This window comes from Panicum virgatum, chromosome 2K (genome assembly GCF_016808335.1).
Source record: "Panicum virgatum strain AP13 chromosome 2K, P.virgatum_v5, whole genome shotgun sequence".
Classification (NCBI taxonomy): domain Eukaryota; kingdom Viridiplantae; phylum Streptophyta; class Magnoliopsida; order Poales; family Poaceae; genus Panicum; species Panicum virgatum.
Window position 1 is genome coordinate 28,579,135 of NC_053137.1, and position 7,897 is coordinate 28,587,031.

The 7,897-nt window shown below is 48.1% G+C and overlaps 1 non-coding gene across 1 annotated transcript; it reads right to left on the reverse strand.

The window, feature by feature from the left end:
* Positions 1-452: 452 nt before the first annotated feature.
* LOC120696330 lies at positions 453-559 on the reverse strand. The gene has a single exon (XR_005684107.1). It is a non-coding gene; the product is annotated as a small nucleolar RNA R71 (small nucleolar RNA).
* Between the last annotated feature and the right edge of the window lie 7,338 nt (positions 560-7,897).

Below are 7,897 nucleotides of genomic sequence, written 5' to 3' on the forward strand. Positions count from 1 at the left end.
GGACTCGGGCTCGTCTCGTATCACCTCGGAGACCACTCTAGGCAGCCAAACCAGTCATCGCATCATCGTCAGCTTCACAAGCTTTGGCCTAGAAGAGACTCTGTGATTACTCTGCTCCGTCTGCTAACCATATCCCCACCGGAACCGAGGTTAACACCAGAGGGGAAAATTTTGAGATCAAGACGGGTCTCATTACAATGGTGCAGGCCAGCCCATTCTGGGGCAAGGCCAATGAGGATATATACCAGCGCTCATCTCTTCAGTTCTTGGAGCTCTGTAGCACTTTTGTTATCTAGGGTGTATCTCAAGATGTAATCCGGCTCCGTTTGTTCCCGTTCTCTCTTCTGGGGAGAGCAAAGCAATGGTTTTATGCTAACAAGGCTGCTGTGGACACTTGGGACAAATGTGCCAAGGTGTTCCTCGTGAAGTTCTTCCCGACGGGCAAAATCAATGCTCTTCATGGAAGGATTTCGATCTTTCAGCAGGCATCAAATGAGTCAATTCTTGAAGCTTGGGAGAGACTTCTGGAGTACATTCTGGCATGTCCGCACCACAGAATGGACAATTGGCTCATTCTCGAGAACTTCTACAACGGGTTGTCTCAATCTTCCAGTGATCATTTGGATGCCGCTGCGGGTGGAGCTTTCTTCTCACTGACCATCGAAAGAGCTAGAACATTAATTGAGAAGATGGTGTCCAACCAAGGTTGGAGCGATGATCGTCTGCAACCACGTGTTGACACTGTTTTTTGACATGTGTCAAGGAAGGTGATTTTGTGAAGGGAAGGTTGCTGATTTGAAAGAAACCAAAAGATGCACAGGATCAGAACCGGCCGATGAGGTGCAGCCGATGGGCCAGAAGGAATATTCCATGAAGATGCTGAACCTACCGACGCGCTTGTTTATTATGTATTCGTCTTTAGTATTCTTTTGTCGTCTTCCGTATCGGCAGAGCCTGCCGATACGCCTGTGTGAGAGATATTCGGAATCCCAGCCAATACTCTCTAGAATTTGACTTTGTTTTATCCCTTTCAATTACAGGTCAAATTGACTGGCATGCTTGATTGACTTTCTGGAGCTTGGCGAATACTTGCCCTTGCATTCCAGTGTGTTGATTTTTGCGTCAACACATCTTTTGGCACGCCTGATGGGACAAGAAGCTTCAACATGATGGATATTGGTGATAGATATGAAGTCAGCGAAGATAACTACATCTCGGCTGATGAAAGCAAGCTCAAGGAGGAACAACAGAAGGAGTACCGTGAGCTCGTGGAGAGATTCAAACGTGAATGCCTCAAGTCGTACAGTGTTACCAGATCTGGTGATGTAATCAAGAAGTTTGATCTTCCATCCTTCCAGCCGTTGACGGAGACACAGCGTGAAAACAAGATGGTAGACACTATATCCCAAGCTGTGGCTCAAGATTTCAACTAGAGTGCAACGGTCATGGGCAACACAATGCACAATGTAGTAGTCAAGACTTTTGTAGAAGGCACGTTTCCAGGTTGCATGGGTCATTGCTATATACAGCCAGATCAGATGCAATATGTGCCCTTGGAAGTATCTAAGGCATCAACTCTGTCAGCTCAAAATAGCCAGGCAGAAACAAGTAACAGTCAGGGATCAAAACAAGCTACTGCCACAACGTCCACAGCTCCAATGGCTCCTGTTTATTTGACTACTCCACCTATCCCTACAGCTGTGCAAGGTGGATCTGCCTCTAGATTTCCAAAAGGATGGAATCCTGCTATTGGATATGGTATGCCACCTGAGTTACTTACTCCATCATCCAAAGCATAGTTTAATGCATCAGCTTCTCAGCCGATGACTCCTCAGCCTGATCCATCAGTCACTTAGCCGATGGGTGCCCAGCAAGATGCATCGGCAATGCAGCCGAATGCACACACTGCATGGAGTCCGCAGATGGCTGCATAGTTCAACGCATCGGCACCACCGCCGATGACTCCACAGCAGCGACTCGCAATCCTGCTCCAGCCTAAATCCCCTTCAAAAGTTCTGATTTCACAATCTCCTCATCAGAATGGGGTCAATTGGGTTTTCCATGATCAGGCAACTGGAAAATTACGATATGTCAACGTGCCGTACATGGATTCTACTGGTCAGCAGTCGGCTAGTCGGCTCCACAGCCGGCCACCACGTCAGCGTTAGCAATGACTCAATAGTCAACCAATCAGATGCCATCGGCTGGACAGCCGACGACCCCTATGTCACCATAGCCTGCGATGATGACGAACTCAGCAAACATGGTTTCTCCTCAGTAGACACCAGCAGTTGACCAGCAGGAACACTAAGATAGCTGAAGTAAAGAGGGAATAGTTTGGATTAAGGCCGAAACAACAATCTGTCATGTATAAGACTCCCTATCCTTCGGCTTATAATCAGATTCCTGTCCCACACTAGTACAAGATAACTGACTTCACCAAATTTTCGGTTCAGGGAGAAGTTTCTACAATGGAGCAAGTTAACAGATTCCTCCTATAGTTGGGAGAAGTAGCCAACCAAGATGCACTTAGAGTTCGGCTGTTCTCTTTATCTTTATCTGGATCAGCCTTTGCTTGGTTCACACGTATATACAATAGAATGAACAATATATCACAACACTTATCACGTATAAAGATATAATAAAGCGAATACGAATGTTATTTATTACATTAATGACAAAATGTCTGATACAAAGTGTGCGGAAGCGTAAAAACATATACGTAAACTCTCGACGAAGCTGGGCGCCACAGGGACGTCGACTGGGAGACGAATGTCTTGAAGTCCTCGTACTCCTGGTAGCTCCGGATGAACTCCCTCGCGTCGGTAGGAACTGAGCAGCAGTAGAGTATCCCCAAGAGGAAAAAGAGTAGAGTAGGCAAGAGTGAGTACACAACTTGTACTCAACAAGTATAACACAAACTATGAGGCTCTAATGTTGGCTGACTCAACTGCATTAGCTTTTAAGTCTTGGCAAAATTTTATTAAAGCTAATTACTATGAGGGTTGGATTGGTGACTATGGAGCCGGCCTAGTGGGCGTCAATAATACCACAGACGAGGCCACTTAGTACGAGGGCCATAGAAGCTTATCACCCTTGCCCCGCAGGTAAGTTACTCCAAACCAAAAAGACCTAATTATTACGCCAAGACCGTACCATTCCAGTCTTGTGGTAGCGTTGTTGTCCCAGGTTGTCACTCTAATAACGTATGGTCATTATGGAGAGTAGCTAGCACAAAACACAGTGCGAGCCCCCTAAACCAAGTTTCTAGAAAAACCAATTTTAAACAAGACGTGAGCCACTCAAACGGGCCACTCCCAGAATTAAGTTGCATATACCATTAATCAAATTAATTAAAAAGGAACAAGTGTGTTGTAGCGCGGCACCTAGCACAACTAACCAAAATGCAACCCAAGGATAAATATAAAGGATATAAAGTGGCTAGGAAAGTCCTTATAGGCATACAGTATTAAAATGCAGTATGAAAATGTATTTAAAAGTGATAGGTGGTGTTCATGTTATACTTGCCTTCCTCAAACTGCTCCTGCTGCTTCTCAAACTGCTCAGAAGATGGCTGCTCCGGGTACTAGTACTGGGGCTCCTCAGATGGATCAACGTTTACTCACGAACACATGGCCAAAGACAATACACAACATAAACATACATGCAAACAAAAGCTAACACTAAGAAACAGTACAACAATACATAAAAACAGTAAACAAAACCAAGCTAGAACTATTCTATGTGTTACAACGATCGCGTGGACATAAAGAACACCTAAAACGGAGTTGAAACGCGAAAACTATGCCTAAAACAAGTTCTAGGGGCTTAACTGTAAGAAAAACAGAGTTTCTGGGGGTTTTCTGCAAAAACCGAGGACCTAAACATAATTAAACCTTAGATCTGGGGTCTAACTCGCAAAAATACCAAGGCTGGATGGCGGGTTCTAATACTGGAAAGTTCAGGGGGTCCATGCAAAATTCTGGGCAGATCTGCGAATATATTTGATCACAGCTAGACTGCGGGTTAATTTCCGTGAACTGCATGGGCTCTTTAACAAAATTTCCAGGCCAAACCGGTATCCTTAGATATCGGCAGTTGGATCGCAATCGCGTGGCTCTGGTTTGATGGGACCCTGTTCTAATCTTGCCCGTTGGTTCTGGATCCAGCGGTCGGGGTTTGCTCGCTTGGCGGGGGCGGCGCTGGGTCGCCGTAGGCCACTTCCCGTGGTGGCGTGGCACAGGGAGCTCGCCGGACTTCGGCGCTTCGGTGTTCCCGGGCTTAAAACGGAGCGTATCTAGACCTGGGACAAGATCTGGGCACGAGCGGGTCTGTGGCGGCGGATACAGGGACGACGGCGGCTCTGGGCGACTACACTCGCCGGCGTGCGGCGTTCTATGGGCTCTAGGAGCAACGGCCTGTCCATCCTAGCGCAAAAAGGATCGGGAAGGTTTGCGGGTGCTCACTGAGCTCGAACTTGACGGGGGAAGCGGTGCAGAGGCATCGACGGTGTTGTCCCGCGGCGGCGCTCGGAGTTGCTCGCGTTGCCCGGAGTCTAGGGTCGCCCTCCGTGCGTCTGGTCCACACAGGTAGCCTCGTGAGGTCCCTGCGAACGCGTGCAGGTGATTAGTACGGGTGGTACGGCACCGACAGCGAGGAATTGCGGCGGCGCCGTTGGGTTACCTTCGGCCGGTGTAGGTGAATTCCCGGTGAGGTGGTGGCGCAAACTCGGAGCTGAGGCCTCGGGGAGCGTCACTGGGCCTTGGCGAAGCTAGAGCGGGGACCTGCAGGGGTGGAGCTGTGGCGGAGCGGCGTGGCCGCGGTGGTGCAGAGCGGCGGCACGACTAAGCAACACGGAGGCGGCGGCTAGGGTTTGTTGCGGCGCTGCGGGGTGAGATAGTGGGGGCGCAGGGGTCACGGGGTGTGTTTAAAGGGGGCGCCAGGATCTCGGCATGCGCGCCCGATAAGGAAGGCCGGCGAGATCCTAGGGCGGGGATCGCGGCTGGAGGTTGAAGAAAGGAAGGTGGGGGAGCGACGCTGATGAGGGGGGCCCGGGCGGTTAGCGTAACGGGGCGTGCGGGGTCTGCGGCGTGGGCCGAGCGCGCGGAACGGTTGAAGCGGGGGAGCGGGGACGGGTCGAGTGTGGCGCTGGGTCAGCGCGGTGGAAGCCAGGCCGCGCGCTGAGCTGGGCCGGCTCAGACGCGGGAGAGAGAGAGTGGTGAGCCTAGCCGTGCTGGACTGGGCCGCGAGCACGGGTTTGGGCTGGAGGGAAAGAAGAGGAGGTGGCGGGCTGGGCTGGCGCTGGGGTTTGGGCCAGCTGGGCTACTATGCTGTTGGGTTTTGGGTTTTCCTTTCCTTTCTCTATTTCCTTTGTTTTTCTATTTCAAACCAAACTCAAATCTAGGTGAATTCAAATTCAAATTTGAATTCAAACCTAGCACTCAAACAAAAACAACAATGCACCAGCATGAATGCAACAAAAAAAAATTAAACTTAGACAAATTTTAATTACTTGTGAGAGAAAATTAATTTAAATGCAAGTCTAAACATATAAAACCTTAGAAAATTAAATAAAGCCAATTAAATTTATTATTATATACTGAAAATTAAATTAGAGTGTTACAAATCCTACCCCCTTACAGGAATCTCGTCCCGAGATTCTGGGCTGGCTAGCAAAGAGAAACAAGGATGGGATTAAGTTCTAATCACTCCGGAGTTGGATTCTCATACCCACGTGACTTGAGTTGGAAGTATGTTGAACCTCATGCTCAATTTGCTTTCTTGACGGGGTCTGGATCTTTACCATTCTTTTGGTAGGCTGCATCACAAGTTTGTTTCGAGCTGAACAGTCTTGACCAAGAATGATGTCGATTCCTGTTGACTCCATTACAATAAGGTTCTCAGGGAAGGTTGCCTCGCCTATCCTTATGCTAACTCGAGGACATATGTAACTGGAGATCTGTTCTTTTCCTAATGATTTGACGACCATTTTCTTTCTCAGGGGAAGCTTCAATATCTCATGCTTAGCAACAAACTGCGTGCTAATGAATGAATGTGTAGCACGAGGGTCTATCAACACTGAGGCTGGAAATGAGTTGACTGGAAGCATACCAAGAATGACTGTGTAACACCCTAGGTGTCTGCACAGTAGTTGTGTATATATTGTATACATCATGTGCTTGAATTGCTTGAAAAAGGATCTTTTTGTAAATATAAAGGTTATATGTGTAATTATGATTTTATGCAAGGTCCTTTCTATTGTTATATTTGAATAGGTTGTGGATTTATAGCTTTTGTGGAGGGTGTGTTTGCAAAATTCAGTGCATTTATTACATGGCAGCAAATTTTGCTTTTAAGTCTAAATTTGAAGTGAAATTGCATTGAAAAAGACAAAATTCCTAGAATTCAAAATCCCTCTTATGTTTTAAAAATTAGCTCTTGAATCTTTGATCAAATAAATTTTTGCACAACATCAAAGTTGTAGATCTTGAAAAGTTGAACAACTTTCATGTTGGGCACTTTTCCATCTGAGCACTATCTTAAAAGTTATCTTTGATTTACATCTGGGTCCCTGAAATTTTCTTAATTTGCGAACTAGTCCTTTTCTTCTTCCTCCTGTCTGCTCCTCTGTTTCCCGCCGCCAGTGCCGTGCGCCGCCCGCCCGCCGTGGAGAGCCGCCTCCCGGCGCCACCTCCTGCTCCTTGTGGCTTCCACGCGTCGCGCCTGAGCCTCCCACCGCCCTCCTTTCCTCGCGCTGGAGTTTCCCTGCCGTGCCACGCGCCCCGCCGAGCCTAGAACCATCCGCACGGCCGCCACCTCGCCGCCGCGGTGGCGAGCTCGCTGCAGAGGCCGCCGCCCTCTTCTAGCGAGCGCCCGAGCACTACAAATACCCCAAAAATTAATTCCATTCGCTCTTTTGCTCTCTCCTCGCTCCCACACCTTAGAACGCCGCCGCCGCCCCGCTTGAACTCCGACGAGCTCACCCTCGCCGTCGAACCCACTCCTCCGCCCTTCCCCGTCCTCAATAGAACCCACCAATAGTTGCGCCTCGACACCGTGCAGCTCCCAGACCACTTCCCCTCGCCCAGTCCTCACCGGAGCGCCGCCTCCGCCGTTGTCCTCCGCCGCAGACCCGCCCTGCTCCATCGAGCCGCCGCCTCCGAGCCCCTCCCCGCACCCCAAGGCCACCCTGAGGTGCGCCTTGAACCCGTGAAGCTCCCACACCCCTCCATCCTCGCCGCCGGTGAGCCCCTCGCCGGGAAACGGCCGGTCAAACCCCGCGTTCCCCCTCTGACCCGGCCCAGGGACCTCGGGTTGAAAGAAAAGAAAACCCAGAGTGTTATTTGAATAGGCCTAGACTCAGTTGAATAGTGCTCTAAGGACTTCTTTGTAATTTCTAGCTGAGAACTTTGAAATTCAGTATAAATTCTTAGGAAATTCGTAAAATAGAAAATCTTGATGTTCTGGAATCCTTGTATAAAGCTCTTTGCAGTAGAACCATAATATTGTAGGTGTTTGTTACAAGTTTTTGCTGTATAAATGGTTTTGTGTCACTAGGTAAATAAATACTAGATGCTTTATCTTTTTCTTAACTGATGATTGAAGCCATGTCTTGCAGTGAAACTTTTATGGTAGTTTGTTCTTATAACACTAGTATTGCTATAAACATTTCGTGGTCAGTTATCTTGTGTAGCTATTTATTTGATTTAATCCTTGTTTAGTAGACTTTAATTATGATAAATATTTTATGCTGATGATAAATCATGATAATATTTCTGAGTGACCTGTTTGGATAGTTTAGCTTGTACATGAAGTTTGAGCCCCAGTTCTTGACTAGAACAGGAGTTCAATTTGAATCTTGCTAATCTGATGTCTGTATTGTTTGTTTTCTCATAAT